The 20147-nt window shown below is 41.3% G+C and overlaps 1 protein-coding gene across 5 annotated transcripts in view; it reads left to right on the top strand.

The window, feature by feature from the left end:
* Positions 1 to 17381, top strand: part of LOC149782433 (adhesion molecule nephrin-like) — a 195303-nt gene extending 177922 nt beyond the window's left edge. For all 5 annotated transcript variants that reach the window (XM_089933836.1, XM_089933832.1, XM_089933831.1 and 2 more), the window contains one exon: positions 16977 to 17381. The gene's annotated coding sequence lies outside the window, so the exon portion shown is untranslated. The remainder of the gene's footprint in view (positions 1 to 16976) is intronic.
* Positions 17382 to 20147: the final 2766 nt, after the last annotated feature.

Raw genomic sequence — 20147 nt, 5'->3', positions numbered from 1 at the left:
GTTCGAGGAGAATTTCAGGGAGGGATTGGGAAGCAGGTAACCGATGCAACTGCTCAATAAAATGGTCCACAATTGTTTGTCTCCTTGTTGCAAACTCAAATTGGCAATGGCTGCCCCGATGACACAATACACCACGAAGATTTGACAGAAAAAGATGATTTGCGTTTTAGGCACACGTTCTCCACACCACACCCACAAGGGTTGTTTTTGTAAATCTTGCACAGAAGAACTAGGGGAAGAAGCAGTGTTCGACGTAGCTGCGTCTGATGTGTGAAAGGGCATGATGGTCACTTCTTTTTATAGTCGATGACTTGCGAAGCGTCGATCCAAGAATCGAAACTGGGTGGATATCCTTTCCAACGTACTTTGACTTCTCTGACACGTCGTTTTCCCACTTTACGGGTTCTGCGTTCGAGAATGCTTTCGATGTCGTACACGTCGTCTTCTTTTTTGGTGACACGTTGTAACTCGGGTAAATAAAACGTTCCTTTGAGCACTTCTCCGTTCATGTCTTCCAATTTATAGACGGCAGGATGACGGCCATGCACTCGTCCAGTGACACGAAACAATTCGGTCGTCCAGTTAGGTAAGTAACCTTTGTCGAAAGTGCGTTTGGTTTTACCAATGCGCACCCAATCTCCTACGGCCAACATTCCACTTTTCTCGGGGACAGCCCTCGTCGGGGATGTACCAAACAGACGCTCAAACACCAGCACTTCGTTGTCGTGAGTCACGTCTTGCGGGGCACGTCCGATGCTTCGATGGTAAGAGATTGGTTGTACGCTTGCACCAGGTGTGGTAAGATGTCGATGTACTTCAGAGTGTGGTGATGCGTAAAATATTTCCACATGCGTTCTTTCAAAGTGCGTTGAAAACGTTCCACGATGCTGGCTTTGGTTTCGGGATTCTCGGTGGTAAAAAAATGAATGTCACGTTTCTTTAATTCTTTTTGGAAAGCTTGGTTCAGAAATTCGGTGCCTTTGTCCGTTTGCCATCGAAGAGGGTGACGACCGCTATGTTTCAACACCCGTTGTAAGGCTCGCACTAACTCGCTGCTCGATTTGGAAGTCAAGGGCACGACCCAGGCAAATTTGGAAAAGACGTCGATGACACAAAACAAATATTTGTAGCCACGATTGTAGCTGGCCAAATGAGAGACATCGGCTAAATCGGCTTGCCATTGATGATCGATGCCTTCCACTCGGGTGCGACTTCTGGCAAACTTGCGTCGAATGGGTTTGTGTAAAGTGTAGGTAGCTTGTTCTTGTAACCATCGTTGTACTTGAGGTAAACGGAGACTTTTCAGTCGCGTTTTGGCAGCACGATACAATTTTTGAACTCCTGCGTAACCTGCAGGATGCGAGGGATCGTAGTAAATGCTGGCTAAGACTTTTTCCATTTTTTTGTGTTTGTGTGTTAATAAGGCACCCACTCTTGGAATAGGCTACTCTTTTTCTCTTGGGGTATTTTCTTGGATTGCAATGCTTTGCGTGTGCGGCCAGCAATAGGTGTCGAAGAGGAGAAGGATGTCTGAGCGGGGGATATCGGTTCTTGTTTCACTTCTGTCTTCACTTTCTTTTTCTCTTGTGATGAAGAAGGGGTGGCTATCATCTTTTTAATCCATCCAATTCTGGAGGTAGGTGGTGTTGTTAACTTGCGTACTTTTTCTGGTGGAGTTTGAAACCCTTCCTCTTCTTCTCCTTTTTCTGTCTTGGTCACGGGTACTGGTGGTACTGGTACTGGTGATGGTGCTGGACTTTTCATCAAGGTCTTAAAATCTTTTAGAGTGGGTAGAGCTGTTTCGTCTAAAGCTTTCTGGTGAAAGAGTTGCAGTCTTTGCAAGAGTTGACCGTACTTTTGCGATTTTTCTGTTTCGGACAAATCTTGGCGATCCATCAAGGATTGCAATTCGTGTTGTAACTGGGACATCTCGCTCAAATTGGGATTGGGAGGTAAATGCGGGGTGCGTTGTTCTTGCCACCGATGGTATTCCATCCATCGTTTGTAAGGCACTAAAGCTAGTTTTCGTCCTTCCATGGGGTTGTCAGGGGTCGATTCTGAGATCTTGGGACTTTCGAAGGCCTTTTTATCTTGCTCCCACTAGTCCTCCCAACATGGTTCCCAAGACTCCTTTCAGTATGGGACCTAACAAGAGAGGCAAAATGCCTCCACGTTGCACTAACATCTTCTTTTTTTGACGAATGGGAATTTTCTTTCGAACCATTTGGCGAAGAACGTGACGATGTTTGCTTAAGCATTGTTTCTGGTGTTTGGACAAAGGGATCGTGCCTTTCAAAACGTTCAAACAACATTCGCACACGGTATCGATGACCTCTTTGGAGGCCGTTTGAATGAGTTTTTTTCGTAGGGGTGGAGAAGCTTTGGACAGGACAGATAACATGTCCCCATGTTTGGCTAAACGTGGTGGCAGTCCTTTCCTTTTCTTTCCTTGGGGTTTTCTGGAGGGTGACATCTTTGAGTCTTCAGGAGCACCGAAAAAACACTGATACCCGACTTGGTCACAGGTCTTTTTTATACTGGAACGCGTCGCCACTGATTGTCTTTACGTCGTATTAGTTTGAGGACAGGCATGACACGTCGTGCAGGGGTACGCAACGGACTAAATCGAGCCAGTTCTTGTTTGGACAAATCCAGTAAACTTTGTAACATGCCCGATCTTTCATGGACTTTGATTTTGGGAGAAGGTACTTTGTGAGCAGCAGCCACTGCCGCTAAATGGGAGGGTCCTGCCACTGGGGAAGTTCTTTTGGGGGTCATCAACGGAGAAGTTCTTGGTGTGATCAACGTCTCCAAGTACTCTTCAGTTCCTGGTGACATCAACGGAGAAGTGGACAAACGTGAGGCTGCTGGAGACGCAGTCATTGCCGTGGCAGGTCGTGGTTTGCGAGTGTAAGGTTGCGTCCTAGCCGAAGTGCCTCTCTTGCGACTAGTTTTCTTCTGTGGACTTTTCTTTTTCTGGGGACTTTTTCTCTGTTTCTTTTTCTGGGGGCTTCTTTTCTTTTTCCGGGGTGGTGGTGTCTGGTAAGAGGAGGGTCCTGCCACTGGAGAAGTTATTCTTCTTGGGGACCTGGTCTTTTTCTTTTTCTTCTTGGGGCTTCGTTGGACTTTTGTCTTGGGGATAACTTTGGGGGCATTAGGATCCCATCTTAAGAGTGAGCGAATGATGACCCCTCCTAGAGTACCGCTCCCTCCAGGTTTCAAAATGATTTGTTTTTTGGTTTGAGTGTCGATGCGGGGATCGGCCAGTTGGACCAAAGCGACTTTGTTTCGATCGAAAAAGCGTTGGGTTTGATGAGGAATCTGAATGATTCCTTGGAGTAATTGACGTGCTGTCACCGTGAACCATCGTAAGACTTCTTTGAGACTAGCTTCTAAGACACGGGCTCGTGTTTGTGAATCTTTTTCTCGACTGATGCCATACAAGGCACGAATCAATTTGACGGGAAGATGCGACTGAAGGGACGTCATGTTCACACTGTGTGAGACAGACGAAAAAGGGTCTGAGGTTTTTATAGATTTTTTTCATGGGGAGTGAAATGAAGTCGAGGACGGAGACGTGTACAGGACAGGCCCTCCGTCTTGGCACCAGTGGTGAAACAAGTGGGTACAAAATCGCAAATCCTCGGGGGTCGTAGGTTTCAAATCGACGAGTAAATAGGCGTGTGGAGTTTGAGTGGCATCGTCGTACGCCTGGGTCAGCCAAGGCGTTCCTAACTGTTTGGCTAAGACTTGCACTTGCGATTTATCTCGAGGGCTTTTAAACAAGACCACATAATGCGCATTGAGACTGATGGTACGATGGGCTTTACTTTGTTGAAACAAATTTTGGGTGATGTAAACGACACTGGCATTACGGTGATGCCCTTTGCGCGTGAACCACAATTTAATATCTTCTTCGTCTTCTCCTAACATGTCGTCGAAAATGACCAAATGGGTTTGACGGGAGTCAGAGACGATTCCGTCGTCTTCTTTAGGAATGCCTTCCACAAACACGATGGAATCTCCTTGACTTTCTCGCAAGAGACTGTACGCCGATTGCCACTCTTTGTAACACCACACGATCCGTTGAGGGGGCCGATCGATCAAATGATGTTTATGTTCGATCAAACGTTTGACGAATTCGGTTTCGCCTGAACCGCTAGGTCCAGCAATGAGCATGTTAAAGGGATGGCGAAGATACAAAGCCTCCCAAATGGCACGATCTAAGTGTTCGTCGATGACTTTGACAGTAGAGGAAGAGGGAGCAGAGACAGCAGAGGTAGCCATGGTGTGAGAAATGTCACTTGTGACACGAAAAACAAACAAGACAAGAGTTTATATACTTTTTTCAGAACACGTTTATTGAATGTTTTTTTTTTTTCAAACATGAATACGAAAGACAAAAATACATAAAAGCCAAAGGCTTAAGTACAAGGATAAAAGGCACATGATAACTATGAATGTGGAATAAACACAAGTGTCTGTACAACATGTTTTGGGTAATGTTCTAACCAGTTCTATAGTAGGGGGTAAGGTCACACAAGTGTCCTCCCGAAAGGTTCTTTCAGGTCTGTCCACGACAGTCCTGTCCTGGGTGACGGATTCTTCTGGCACCGTCACTAACACGGGTTGAAAAGTAACTTTTTTCCTTGAACATACTGCATACTGGGCCACTTCTTGGGTCCAAGCCTCAAAACCCCATTCTTTCCAGGCACGGACATCTGTCCAATGGGGATGTAAGTCACAAGCTACACACACATCGTCATACACGTCTTGGGTAGCTAAAAGTTGACGAATCTTTTTTTCCTGTTGAGGTCGAGAAGTATCCAGATGAAACCGCAAGGCTTTGAGCAAAAGGAGTTTTTCGTGACCATTTAAGGCCATGGAGGTGGTAAGTACTGATCGTAAAGAGTCCACAAAGAATCGGCTGGTAAACGAAATCCCAGAAAACAAGTCACTAAGACACACACCACTTGTCGTCCCAAATTGAATGGATACAGTTCTTGTAATAATCGATGGTAATGATCCACAGTTTGAATATGGTCATTGAGTTCCTTCTACGGAATCTGTTGGATTACATACGACATAAGTCGTGGCATAGCAGCCTGTTTTTATAGTCTCTTTGTTTCGAAAAGAATACACGTACTTTCTAGCCAGAGATGTTCGTTTTCCAGTTGGGAATGTAAATCTTGCATACTGTAACCGAAACGTCAGAGTTCGTTTAGGTGTTTCCTCTTCCGCTAAGTAGATTCCACGTAACAAATGTTGGTAATCCTTTACCTTGTCTTCCTCAATGGGTTGCTCTAGGTGAATCTCGAAGTAACCAAAATGATCAACACGTGAATCATCGGGGGCCTGGAAGTATTGAACAAGGTCTGACCACTGAAACAATTTCTGACGAATCAGTTCTCTTATACCATTCAGGTACCAGTGGTTAAAGATCTGGTGACGTAACGGATGCAGTTGTTCTTTACGTTTCACTTGTATTTTCACCAGCTCTCGGTAAATGCGTTCTCTCAACTCCACAGGCAAAGCACGAATGTTCTCTAGCAAAGTATCCATGAATAGGTCATACTAAATCCTCTTTGGTCTGACACAAGAAATGTACTCTTTGCACAAACATGGTTTCACTTCAGTGTCGAATTTAAATCGTTGAGTCACTAATCTACACATTACAATTCGTTCAGAAGTTTCCTCTTTCACTAAGTTGACATTGTGTTCAAGATGTTGGTAATTCGTTAACTCTTCCTCTGGAATTCGATGCAGTACGTTTACAATGATGTAACTACAATCGTCCATACCAAACCAATCCTTTTTAAAACTAGAGGATCGTTGATCAATGTCTGTCCGATGGAACACTTTCAATTGAATCAATCCTTGTATAGCCTTCAGGTACCAGTGGTTCAAACACCGGTGACGTAACGGATGCAATTGTTCTTTACGTTTCACTTGTATTTTGACCAGTTCTCGATAAATGCGTTCTCTCAACTCCACAGGCAAAGCACGAATGTTCTCTTGTAAAGTATCCATGAACAGATTATTATGGTAAGAAGTTACTTCAATGTCTCAGTCCCACTAAGGGTAAGTAATGACAATTCGGTGACCATCGAGCATGTTCTACGTAGGCCGAATCTTGCGGTTCCCAGTGGTGAAGTGACACACCGCAACTGAAGCACTTGACTTTATCACCTTCACCCAAGTAGAAAAATCCGGCTCTGGCTAATTCTTCGGGGGTCGGTCCTCCCAGATACTTTGGCCATTTTCCTTTGAACGATTGAAGACGATTTTCAAAGTCGCAGTATTCCGACAAACGCGCAGGAAACGAATATTCGTCTTTCACAGGTTCGTTTCGATGAGGGTTGAGTGACATGGGCAGGAGTTTGCTCAGGGCTGGATGACATCCGTAGGGGGGTAGACGTGAAGGTGAACATTCCCCTTTAAAACGAAACCCAGTAAAATGTCCAAGAGGACGAGCAGCATCGCTTTCGCATCCCACAGGTTTGACACGCACAGCATCACTTTCCATGATAGGGGTAGGGGCACTAAAGTTCCCATGATGCTTTACGGCATCGATCAGGTCACAAGGCACAGCATCGTATCCATCGCAAGGCTCACAGTCGCACTCGTCTGCAAACTCCGTTACGCAATTACAATGGTAACCACATGGACAATCGCAGTTTCCTTCCGGACATTTTCCGTCGCAATGTCTGGCTCTTATCCATCCAATATTAGTCACACTAGAGGAAGATACAACTTTTTTACAATCCCCAAACTGGAACGATGTCTCTTTCAAAGTATTCATCTTGTTCGTTCGGTCTTGGTAGTCATGGTGAACTATCGATCTTGCCTAGGGTTCCTTTTTATATACAGACCAATACCGACGTGACCGTACGGTAAGGTGAAATGATTGGGAAGTCGAACTCGCTTCTGGTATACATTTTGATAGATTTTTTCCAAGGGTCGACTGACGATGTGGTGAGTGGGTAAACGTACAATTTTGTTCGGTTGGTAGGTGGTCACTTTAAAGTTTCCATCCTCTCCCGATTGCAAGGCTTCTTTCAATACCCCAAAGTTGACCACTCGACTGGTACGATAATTCAGAGTCAGTCCTTTCACTTTGCACGTCGTGTGCACTTCTCCTTGTTTGTCACGGTATTCGTAGCCGTAATTTTTGGGACCACCACTGACGAAACTTAAAATCTTGTCATCGGGATGCTCGTCTGTCCAGGCTCCTAAACGGTCTCCTTCGATGTTAGGGTGATGTTGAATCGGGTGATGGATGTAAATGCAACTGTCCGTGTCAAAGTACAGGACGCGTTCCCCTAACAGTTCTAAAGCTTCGTACAATTTTAAGCGAGCATGGGCTGTCACGTAAGCCGCAATGATGACATTTCCAAAAGGGTCGTCTTGTACAAAGTCCAGATCTTCTTCGTAATTGACCAAGATTAAATTCTCTCGAACGACGTCCACGTGTTTCATGTATTTGGTTTTGTCGTGAATCATCTGGAAGTAACGGGAAGGTTTCTGTCAAATATTCCGTCTTGGGTAAACACGGTCGTTGTGCCATTTTACCCCACAAGCAATTTAACATCACTTTGGCAAACGATCGCCTGCCTTCGTTTTTCTCGATGTGGTCTAAAGTGATGCCTTCTTGTTCGTAGTATTTCTCTTTGAATTTTATTTGGTCTTCGGGAGTGTGACACCAGGAAGGATAGCCGCTGGCTTCTTGCTTCAGTTTCAAAAAGGCATCCACGTAGTCTGCGAAAATGCCTTTCTGCGTGGGGTCACCCTTGTGGTATTGTTGTGTCTTGGGAAAGTGACAAATTTCGTACACTTCTAACAGTTGGTATCCCATGTCCAGAGCTTTGAACAATTCCACGTTGACCCAGGTTCCCGTCAAGGCACGTTCTTCCTGGCTGTGATGGCAAGGTTGGTCTTGGTTGCACGTTTCGGCACAAGTACGGCACAAGGGAAACATCAGTTTGCCTTGACAATGGTGAGGTAAGACGGGATGGTATAGGTTCGTGGGAGGCAAAACTTTGCACTTGATCAAGCCTTCGTATTGTCGAATGTTGACCAGGTCGATGTGTTCCGTCAGCAATTGCGGGTGCCCTACAGGAAAGCGACAATATTTGCACATGTAGGGATAGAGCGAACACACGTCCAAGTATTTGATTTCTTCTCCTTTCTCTTCGTCGGCTTGGTACAGCAAACAGGTGGCATTGGTCCTTCCTCCGTACAAACTATCCCTTGGGTTCAGCGGGTCCATGAACTGTTAACTTTCCACGAGGCGTTTAAACTCGGGATCAGTTTTCATACGGTGATCGTACTCGTGTTCCCACATTTCCACCACTTGGTATCCTTGCTGTTCTAACTTTAGGCGCCGCTGACAAGTGTCCTGGTACAAGTCTTCCATGGTTCGTTGCAAAAACTGATTTTTAGTGCCACGGTCAGGGTAACAGACGGGACATCCGTGAAATAAGCAACCGTTAAACTCGTACACGATCTTGGGGTTTTCTAAGTCCCAGCCATCGACCGAATACGTTCCGATGGTCTTTTCGCCCCCTCCGTTGCGGGCATGCTGAATCCACTTGTCTTCCTTGTCGCACAAGTAATGTAACCAATGTTGTCGGGGTCGTAATAGTGAGCCTCGGGTAAATGGGGTAGAACGGCATGTTGATTGGCTTCCGTATTGAAAAAGTGTGGAAAGTACCCTTTAGCCATTTCTGTCATTCCAAACGTTTTAGGCATTCGACTCAAAGGCATGGCCAAATAGCTCATCGAATCTTTAAACTGCACTTGTCCCACTTGCATGAAAATGATTTTGGCTCCGTTCAAAGTCTCTTTAGGACGCTCGGTGCCTTGTTCCGTATAGTACCTCAAAAGAAACTGTCCATCATATCCAGAGAAATTGTGAGCCATCACCGTGGCATCACGATGACAATCTCCGTAAAGTTCGATGTCCTCTTGGCTCCACGTCTTGTCAATGGGGTCTAAGACCCATTGTGCAAAATCGGCTAACGTGTTTGGTCCCCGAAAGATTTTTTCACGCCCTCCAGAAATCTTGCTGCAGTGAGGGCAATGACTGAAGATAGGTTCTTGAATGCACTTCTCGCATGCTCGATGAGCCACGCAGAAATTAGGAATGTGAATGCCAGTCTCTTGCATGCATTCGAAATCGAAAAAGATGAAATTGCCTTTCTTCTTGTGACCGTCCTCTTTCTCTGGTGGGGGTTGGTATTTTTGCACGTAACATTGGTGTTCCAAGTCCACGATGTGGTGACAAATGTGACATTTTTTCTTTCCTGAACATACGTGTGCCTTGGTATTATTGGTACGTATGACTTGTTCACACGTAGAGCACAATCTCAGCAGTTGACAAGCACATTTCTTCTGTGAACCTTGCGTTTTCAGATGTTGTTGGTAACAGGTAGGGCTGACAAACGTACGCAGACAAGTTGAACAAGGCACTGGTTCTTCGCTCAGACAGGGTGAAGAGGCCAAACATCCTGTGCATTTCGATCCACAATGCTTGTGTTGCTCTCGATTGTTATAACCATGGTCACATTTCTCACAGTAATAACCGTATCCCAGGAATCCGGTGATACTGGTAATGGTATCGAAATGTTCATCGTGACGATAAACATGAATGTATTTTCCGTCCTTAAAATCTTGCCCTCGAAACAACAAAGACCCGCGCACTTCTTGAGGGTGCACTTTCAAGGTGTATCGTGGAGCTAGGGCATCTTGCAATTTTTGCATCTCAGGAATGCCACAGGGTGTGTCTTTGGACATGCCAGCTTGTCGTAACAGGAGTTCTGCTTCACTTCGTTGTTTGGCTCGGTCCGATTGTCGAATGTTCTCCCAGTCTCTTTTCCATTCTACCGTGTCGTTCTTGTTGGCATAGGTTCGTCCCACCACGATGGCACGGGCTAAACACATCTGGTCATGAGGATTGTGAATTTGGACAAGGCTACGCTTAATGCTGCGAAGGTCGTTCACCAATAACATCTTTTTGCGTCCGGTCCCTTGAGGAGGAGAGACGTGGGTCATGTCCAATGTGGCTTTTCCATCGGTGATGTCAAACTGGTCATTAGATTGTTGCACGTGTTGAATCTTGTCCATGACTTTGGAAGCGGTCAATTCTGCAGGGGTGCTAAACTCGATCCAAACAGGGGATTTCAAACCGTCGTGTTGTATGGAAAGTCTCAAGCGGTCGTCTTCTTTGGGTTGACATTGTCGCTTGAGTGCAGTGAGCAGAGAATCCCACACTCCGGTGATGAACCCTTCTGCTTTCTCTAACGGTACTTCAGACTTGAAATCTTTAAACTTCACCGTGTATTTGTAAGCTGTGGTTCTAAATTTTCTAGAGGAGCGCTTTTCCGTCTCTCGAATGGAATAGTATTTTTCAGGGTTGACTAAAGGTGGTGAACTTGGTTTAGAGGTTTCAAATTCTGGTTCACTCATGTCCTCTTCAAAATCACTGGCATGAATTTGTGCCAAGATTTCACCCCTGGTTCGAGGCGATAGATCACGTTTCTGCCTCTTACTTTCTTCTTCTTCTTTCTTCTCAAATGAATGGGATCGTTTCATCTTGAAAGCAAAAAGTCAAATGACTCAAGTTCAAACACCATGAGCTACTTTATAGTCATAGCAGACCAGCGTATATAAAAGGGTGTGTGTCTTATCCTTTCACTATTCATTTCACTCTCAAGCTGAGCACAACGATGGAAGAGACTAACCAGATGGAACGTTTCGTCAGAGCTTTGCGAGGGGTCATTAGAAAATTCTCTTCAGACCAGCCTACGGACTACTCTCCTTCCTTTCGAGATAAAAGTCAAGATACTTGCTATATCTGTCAGAAGAAAGGGCATTGGTCTTCAGAGTGTCCAGACCGTCAAAAAAGAACAAAAACAGGGACTAAAAAAGACAAAAGTCAAGATACCTGTTATTATTGTAAAGAAAAAGGACATTGGTCTCCAGATTGCCCAAAAAAGAAACAAGTGGAGTCAGAAGAAAAGAAGGATTCTTCAGAAGAAGAGAGGGATTCTTCGGAAGAAGAGAGGGATTCTTCAGAGGAAGAAGAGGAAGAAAAAAGACAATTCTATTTACAAGAGGCAAAGAAACAGGAGAAGAAGAAAAGAAGAAGGGAAGAAAATGAGGAAAAGACGGTGAAGAAATTTAAAAAACAGAGAGAGTAAACAAGGAGAAAGAAGAAGTCAATGAACTTTTTAATTAAATTGTTGTGTTGTGAATTGGATTGTAAAAAATGGATAAAAGAATAAATGAATGATATAAGGTAAGTGTCTTTGAGTTTTGATTTTAAAATAAGAACGTACACTCACGCACTCATACACAGACACGTACTATAAGGGTAAAATGGGTGGGGTTTTTTTTTTGAGTTATTGGCAAATTGAAATTGTATTTCTTTTCGAGAAATGTGGGTGGCCCTGAAAAGGGCCTTTTTCTTCATGGTGAAGGGGTGAGTTTAAGCAATCAACTTTAACTGCCTTATGCCTTTGCCACGGCCAAGGCCTACTTCTGGACTGCGTAATGTTGATGATGATAATGATTGGGTTGAAATCACTAAGGGTGGTACGGTTGGCTTAGTCACAGGGTTGACGTGTTTAGCTCGGGAAGGTCGTATTCTCTTCGGTCGTGATAAAGAAGTCTGATACATTTGTTTCAGACTTCTTAACTCCGCTAAAATGTCCAACAGTACCGTGATCGTTTGATTTTCATCCTCTTGTTTCTTTGCTGCTACTTCTTCTTGCTGTTGTTTTTTTCTTACCTCTTCTTCTTGTTGCTGTTGCTGTAGGAGAAAAGCCTGTTCCGCTTCCTTTTGTCGTTGTATAAATTTCTCCAATTCTTCTTTCTGTCTCTGTCTAAAATTCTCCACTTGCGGTAATGAAGAAGGTAACGAAGGTTCCGGAACAAATTCTTGCGAGGAGAGAAAATCCACAAAATCCCAATTCACCTCTTCTGAAAGTAAGTCCGAGTTCCCTTGGGCAGTCTCCCCTGCTGGTGCACCCCAATGGATCGTTTTCTGAGTTTCCGTCATGTTGAATCACTGTCGCATAGATTGACTGCACACAAGCGCTAGCGAATCTATATAGACTACGTGACGTCACAGACTGCTCTCTTCGGATTGGATGCGGGCTGACTGAATTCTGTAACGCGTGTTCAGATTGGTGAATGAACTCAATCCGTTTCAATCCTTCCTGTACCTATAAATAAGCGCCGTTCAATGCATTGATTCACCTGTTCTCGTCGCTTCAAGATGTGGACTACAGTTGAGTCATCCACCCTTGTGTCTTCCATGATGTTTCGGACAGACTTGCTCATGTATGTCCGATCCAAGTGGACCGTTGTCCACAGGACAAACACCAGCCTGTGGATACGTAGGATCTACGTCGAAAGACAAGGATGCCTGAAAAGAGTGCTGATGTACGGACCAACAGTAAGACGCAGCCTAAGGACAAGAAGAAGACCAATGCGGTGCCATTTATGTTAATGAATACATTAACATAAACCCAAAGGCCCTTTTCAGGGCCCCCATATTTCTCGAAAAGAGATAGCCTTTCCATTGCCTACCCCTTTTTTATTTTGTTTTTTATTTTATTTTTTATTTTTTTATGTTTCAATTTTACATAGACCCTATACAGTCCCAAGGGTTTTTTTGGCCATGTTAAATATACATAGACCCTATATTGTCCCAGGGTTTTTGGCCATGTTAATTCCCATAGACCCTATATTGTCCCAGGGTTTTTGGCCATGTTAATTCCCATAGACCCTATATGTTCCCACGATTTTTCTCCATGTTAAATTTACATAGACCCTATATGTTCCCAAGGGTGTTTTTAATGATAAATCCCATAGACCCTATAATATCCCCCTTCACTACTGCCAATGGTCTTTGTCATCAAGTCTACTGTCATTGCTGCTTTCACTTCTGAGATGCTTGGAAGGGCGCTTGTACCTGAATGTTCCAATAAGTGTATGAGTAATATCAAGATGAAGTGACAGCAAGTCCCATTTCCTTTTATTTGATGGATTATGATCAATGACTGTTCCCTCAATGACATTGGCATTGTACAGCAACTGCTCCTGCAACTTCGCTTTTACTTTTCAGTACCATCACATAGACTTCTTAGAACAATTTGTCCTTGTATTCTGATTAGGCCTGTCTACTCCTCCAATGTACTGTGCATAGGCAAGCACAGTTGGTGTTGCTGGAAGCACGTTCTCAGTCCCATCTTTGTTTATCCGGGCTGTGGTCAAAATCGGGTTTAACAGGTGCAATGAAAGATGACAGGTAGTGTACAGTGTCTGTTGTCCAGCTATACACCACCTCCGTGGACCTGACTAAGGCATTTGACACTGTCAGCCGGAAAGGCCTTTGGAAGATCATGGCCAAAATTGGATGTCCAGAAGTCTTCATTGAAATGGTGAAACAGTTTCATGATGGCATGCTTGCCAGAGTCCAGGACCAGGGCAACTATTCCAAACCCTTTGCAGTTACGAATGGTGTGAAACAAGGATGCGTCTTAGCCCCCACTCTCTTCAGCCTCATGTTCTCCGCAATGTTGATGGATGCTTTCAAGGACAGCGATGTTGGAGTAGGTCTCCGATACCGTCTGGATGGGAAGTTGTTCAACCTGAGGAGGCTTCAACCCAGAACCAAAGTCCAAGTTGTGAACATTCGCGACCTGCTGTTTGCAGATGACTGTGCTCTCAACTCCAGCACAGAGGCAGGCATGCAACAGAGCATGGACCTTTTTTCCACAGCGTGCTCCAACTTTGGACTCAGAATCTCTACCAGCGAGACCGAGGTTCTGCATCAGCCAGCTCCTGGAGAAGATTACCTGGAAATTTCCATCACTGTCAGTGGCCATAAGCTCAAAAATGTAGACAGGTTCACATACCTCGGCAGTACCCTCTCACAAGCAGTCCACATAGATGATGAGGTCTACACCAGGATTGCCAAAGCCAGTGTAGCATTTGGTAGACTCCGCTCAAATGTCTGGGATAGGAGAGGCATCAAGCTTGCCACCAAACTCAAAAGTCTTCTCAGTGGTTGTTCTCTCCACCCTCATCTATGCTTGCGAGACATGGACTGTGTATAGCCGCCATGTTAAAAAATTGAACCACTTCCTTATGAGCTCCCTAAGAAAGCTACTGAAAATCAGATGGCAGGACAAGGTATTGAACAGAGGTGCTCACTAAGGCCGGCATGACAAGCATCCACACCATGCAGTGCAAGGCACAACTCCGATGGGCTGGCCATGTTGTCCGCATGCCGGTAGAACGTCTACCTAAGAAGGTCTTCCATGGAGAGCTACAACAAAGCAAAAGATCTCACGGTGGTCAAAAAAAGAAGTACAAGAACACCCTCAAGGCTTCCCTGAAGAACCTAGGCATTGATCCTGAAAGCTGGGAGAGTGTCGCTGCTAACCGATCTGCTTGGCGCAGTCAAGTCAATGCTGTTGTGGAAGCCTTTGAGCAGAAAAGACTGGTGGACACAGCTGAAAAACGTGTTCTGTGCAAATCCAGGAACAGCAGTTCCGCGACTCCTGGCCAGCAACCTGCACATCCATGTCCCCACTGCAACAGACTCTTCTGGTCCCGGATAGGACTGATCATCCATCTCGGGACCCACCCCCAGTGAATCAATGACATTAAATGGGCCTCATCAACACTGATGGACGAACATCATCATCATCATCAAATAAAGGCACAGTAAATTTTGGTTCATGTGTTACTAACAAGAGCCATATGTGGCTTCTTTTCATTCACAATTCATCCCAATAGCCAGATCTTTTGATCTTGGTGAGTTGAGCAGCCAGTTGACCAGATATTTAAACTGTCAGTAGTCATTTCTGAGCCTAATTTATACAAGCTGGCTGACAAATGAGTATCATGTTTCACAGTTCTATATAAACTGCCAGAAGTGAACTGGAAGTGTCCTCTATTTCAGAGTCCTATATAAGCTGTCAGTAGTGAAATTAGTGTTTTGTCATGATGCACAAAAGAAAGCTTATAATCAGTGATTATTTTTTAGAGCTGGTGATAGTTTAATTTATGGAATGGATTAAAAAAGCAGGATACAATAATCTTGTGTGAAACAGAAGTTTGGGAAAGAACAACATATCTGTATATATTATGATATTCAATATATTTTGTTGATGTAGTAATAATAATAATAATAATAATAATAGATATTCTATGCATAGTATTTGTTCTCCAAATTATTTTAAAAGGTGAACCTGCACACAGAGGTTACCTGTGTACAAAGGCCAGTTTGGCCTCTTCCCATAGGTGGCCATTATTGACAGGTTTGACTGTACTATACAACTAAGACCTGCTAACCCTTACGATTTGACTCTTACAAAATTACCTTTAATATACTTATGGATTAATTACAAAGATATGATCATTGCAGTGAAATATAGATACTCTCTTATCCATGTTTGCTCCAGATCTGGATTTCATATTATATTCAGTGGAGTTGATCTGGGAACCAGACTAGCATTACAGTAGCACCTCAGATTCTTTAAACTGCCCATAATTTTGGAATAGATGATTGCTGTCACCAAGTAAAATTGAAGAAGAAGAAAAAATACCAAAGAAATAGGTGAAGTTGAGAAATGTATTAGTCTAAAACCCCATATTCCTGATGTGCATAAACCACTGGACTTAAACACCATTTTTTGAGCAAGCATTTTATTTTTTTGAGTAAATAATCTCAGATTTATTAATTATGCTTTATTTCACAGCTTGTCAAAGCAATTTCAGTTGAGATTGCCTATCACTAGAATAGAAGGTAGTATCAAATCCCCTAGAGGCAGACTTGCATATGCAAATGTTTACATATGACATCCACCATTTGCATGAATGCTGTTATCACTCTGAAGTAGATTTAATTGTCAATTATTATCTTTTGAAAATCCAAAATTTTTCAACAGTTAAAAAAGTGCTGAGACTTGTGGGAAAAATAAACATGATAATGTCAATAATATGAGAACCTTTCACACAAAATCCAGTTGGTACTTCACATTTAATAGTAGTAATGCCAGCAAAGTTACATAAGGGAAGTTAACAAAGTGTTCCAAATACACATTATTGCACAGTGAGCAGTGTGAAGGAATTAAAGATCACTATGAACAAGCATTTTCAATTTTACTGTACTTTATTCATAATCAGTTTCAAATTATATTCTTAATATTTCAATAGTTCCATTTTTGCATTTGACAATGACATAACACATTTTTATGTATCAAGCTGTGTAAGTAACTGTTTTTACATATACACATATCTCATGATTGCAGTAAGGAAATAGGCTTAGAAATAAATTCACAATGTGTAATTTATAACAAAAGCACAGAGAAATAGGGGATATTGCAACAAAAAACAGCAATATGATCGAAATATGTTTTTATTCGGCTAATATAAGAAGCTACATTAAGTGTTGGGATGCATAGGACATATACAGTTGCAAGATTTAAATGGACTTCATGAAACAAATATTTGTTAAATTGTTTTTCAATGAATTTAACAGCTGATATCTTCACATCATCATTATTGAGATTTCTCTTTTAATCTAAACTAAACAATGAAGGACGACAATAACTTGTTTAATTTCACTTGCACACATTACTGCCAAAAGATACTCTTTGTGTGGCTACAGTGATGACATCATAAATAGATGACGTCCAGCTTAATTAAATTCTTGAAGTCTAAATTTTTTTTAAATATAATTTTCTTTAATATATATAGAATTCACAGTTTTTTATTTTAATTATTTATTGATTTTAGTTGATGAATATTTTAGCATAAAATTTTGAATCAGATAAACATGATATTTGTAGGCATAAACCAAAATTACTTAAAAAATTTCTGGGATAGCGCTTTCATATGTATATGATTGTTAGGATTAATTGTTAGATTATAATTAAGAATTATTATATCCATTGCAGAAAATACATTTGAAGAAAGAACATTGTGGACTAAAGAGGATCAGGAGGCTGCAAAAAAGTCAGCTTAATCATTACATTGAATCCAGAAAACTACAAGGAAAGCTACAGTGTCAGAATGCCAAGGTTAAAGAAGCTGCTCTTGCCAACGGAAGTTGGCAGCATATTAAACACTTTTTTTGAAACAGAATTGTAAAAGTGTCAGAATGTCTGAATCAGACATGTAGCAACAGGCAAAACAGTACTAAGTGTAGTTGTTAAGCCCTGTCTCAAGATCAGTGAGCACGTTTGTGGTTGGTGTATAGCTATATCAAAGCTGACTGTGGCCGATTTCGTCAGCAGCACTGTTCAGGTTGTGTTAGTAGTGCATAAATTGTTCAGTTGTAGACTAATACAATTTTAATTGGACCTGGCTTGAGTATTCTTTAATCTGACAAATCAGTATTAAAAGCAGTTTTACATTGGGAACAGCTGTTTAGATAACTGATACCACTAATATGACAAAATCCCAAGTTGTCTCGATTTGATGACTTGTTGGACAAAGTGGTGGGTGTTCCTTCATTCTGAAACACCCTTGGGTATGCAGGACATTGTTTTATTTTATCTAAGATGTTGGTTGCTATATACTTCACCAGGGGTCAGTTATAATAGTAACTATGCTCAAGGAATGGTTTTCTTTCTGATTTTGGTAGACAATTCTGACAGGTCCTATATATACCACATCATTCAGCACCTCACAGAAATTTGTTGGATTCTTGAACAAACTGTCGTCATCACAATTGATCTTTCTGCACTTAATTATAACATTATAGGGAGACAGAGCAGTCAACAAGTGGTTTCTGGTTGTATTTAGTTTTTGCAGTAGGCACCATGCTAGTCAGGATTAATGTCCACCCTAACTTAAAATTCTTTTCCATCTAGATAGTGATGATTGCTCATGCAGATCTCATTTGAACCCAAAGAGACTGAATACTAAGGACAGTAATACAGGATATAAGGGATGGGGGTGTTTGGGGAGCAGAATATGATTTAGAAGGCTAAAACATTGGCAGGGCATGTTGATATTGAGGTCAGGGTGCATGCTGTGCTGTATCTCCCTAGCTGGAATACTGATCATGGTGCTTGATGATAATTTTATCCAATAGATATTCAGGGAATTTTCCATCTTTTTAAAATGTTAATCATACATTAGAAAACTTAAAAAAGTTTGTAATAAAGAAAATAATATTTTAAAAACCAGTTACATATATTATGTCAAGACAAATTCAGTTATGCTGCTCTTAAAATAATGGTAGCTTACAATTTAGCAGAGTAACTAGGCTAAGCATGCCTTTGACAACAGGAGTCAGACATAGGCCTGTTTGATATAAATAAAATTCAGATGGCTAAAGATTTCTGTATTCACATAAATATGTTTGATCCTTTACTTTTGAGAAAAGGTGTGGGATTGATGGATTTGATCCTTACATATTTATAAGAATGTGGCAAATGTTTTCATTAGTGGGTATCATATTACTTTAAATGGATGATGTGTCACTAAATTTTGAAATCGGTTTTTCTTACAATCTAGATTACAGTAATTTTCTTTTAATTATTCAGTGAAACCCGCATTTAAAATAAGAGCAGAAATGTTGATAGGTTCAAATCTGTAATTATTTTGAACAGAGCAACAGTAAAATAACCCTCATGCACTGGTCTAAAATAGGATCAGAATTCTGTGTCAGACATGAGGCTTTGCTGAGTAGTGTCCTATGCAAATTTCTTAACCTTGAGTGGAATTTTCCAATCATACACAGAAGCATAATGAGGGATTTTTCTCACATTTTTTATGAAAAATGAGGGTTGGATTTAGAATAGTTTATTGCAAATACTGATGAATACTGATTTAACTGGAACATTTTCTACATTATGATAGAGCATAAAATGTTTGGTTGACACATTTAGGTGCTTGATATTGGGCAAACAGCTGATGATAAAACGTGAGTAATTGCTATTATTAGTGTAATGAAAGTTTTTTTTAATTGTGTAATTAACTGTGCTGATTCTTAGACATTCCAGTTTAATTACAAGAGCACTTAATGAAAATAAATTTAAGTACCATTCATATGGTTATAAGGCTTTTATAAGTAAACAATCTACACATAATATGTCAGCGAATGTGGAGCGGAGACAGTATGTACGTTTCTTTAAGGTATTAACTAAATTATGAAGTAAGGAAAATGTTTGAGCAAATACCCCAGTTTTCACATCAAATTTGTTATGGATCAATGGTTTAGTATCCCATCTTCTATAAAATAATAGTTGGAAGATAACAGTAAGTTTTAGTTTCAAAATATTGTCAGATTGCCATCCTATACTTGGAACTTACATAACAGGATGGACAAATTAGATTTTCAGCTGATAGCTTTTACTATCTGGATAATAATCAACATAAATCTAGTACAACTGCATATTGATCAAATGGGTATACACATATTCATAATCCATCAAGTAACAATTTCAAATATTACATTATGATTTTACAAATATTCTCGTGAAACATTTTCTTAATAATTCTTTTTAAAATTTAGTGTTCTATTGCAATTGGCAAAAACTACAAAATACACACCATTGTTTGAAAATGTAACTTGTGTAACAAGGACAAACTAATTTATATCTGATTCTTTTAAATTTAAAGAAGAGTAGGGGGCCATTAATGGACAGGTTTAGTTCAGGGAGTATCTACATCACATGAGATTACAATGTTGCATATTTGGCCTTTCCTATGACCCATAATTAGCTTGTTTTATTGATTTTCTTGAAAACGAGTGCCCCTAATGAAAATTCTCATGTAATCTGAAAACAGAAATATTAATATATGTATAATGTAGTAATTATTTAGTATGTTGGGTCAGTAATTTATTATTGTTAGTCATTGCTTCAGTTTATGTTGAATTAAATTATGTTGATAAATTTTTTATGGTAATTTGTACTTTTAAGTATTTATGTTCTGTTGATTTATTATTTCACAAAATATCACATGCACAGAAACTTGAAAATACATGACAAAATAAAATAATTAAACGAGTTATAATGAATATTTAATTCTTGATGGGGTTGATTAGATTTCATATTTTAAGCAAAAATCATAGCAGTTGAACATTTTCTTCACATGACATCTCCCCCCCCCAGTTT

The sequence above is a fragment of the Sinohyriopsis cumingii genome, chromosome 15 (genome assembly GCF_028554795.1).
Source record: "Sinohyriopsis cumingii isolate HCF-2022 chromosome 15, ASM2855479v2, whole genome shotgun sequence".
NCBI lineage: Eukaryota > Metazoa > Mollusca > Bivalvia > Unionida > Unionidae > Sinohyriopsis > Sinohyriopsis cumingii.
Note: the sequence above shows the minus strand (reverse complement) of the source record. Positions and strands in the feature narration are given on the sequence as shown.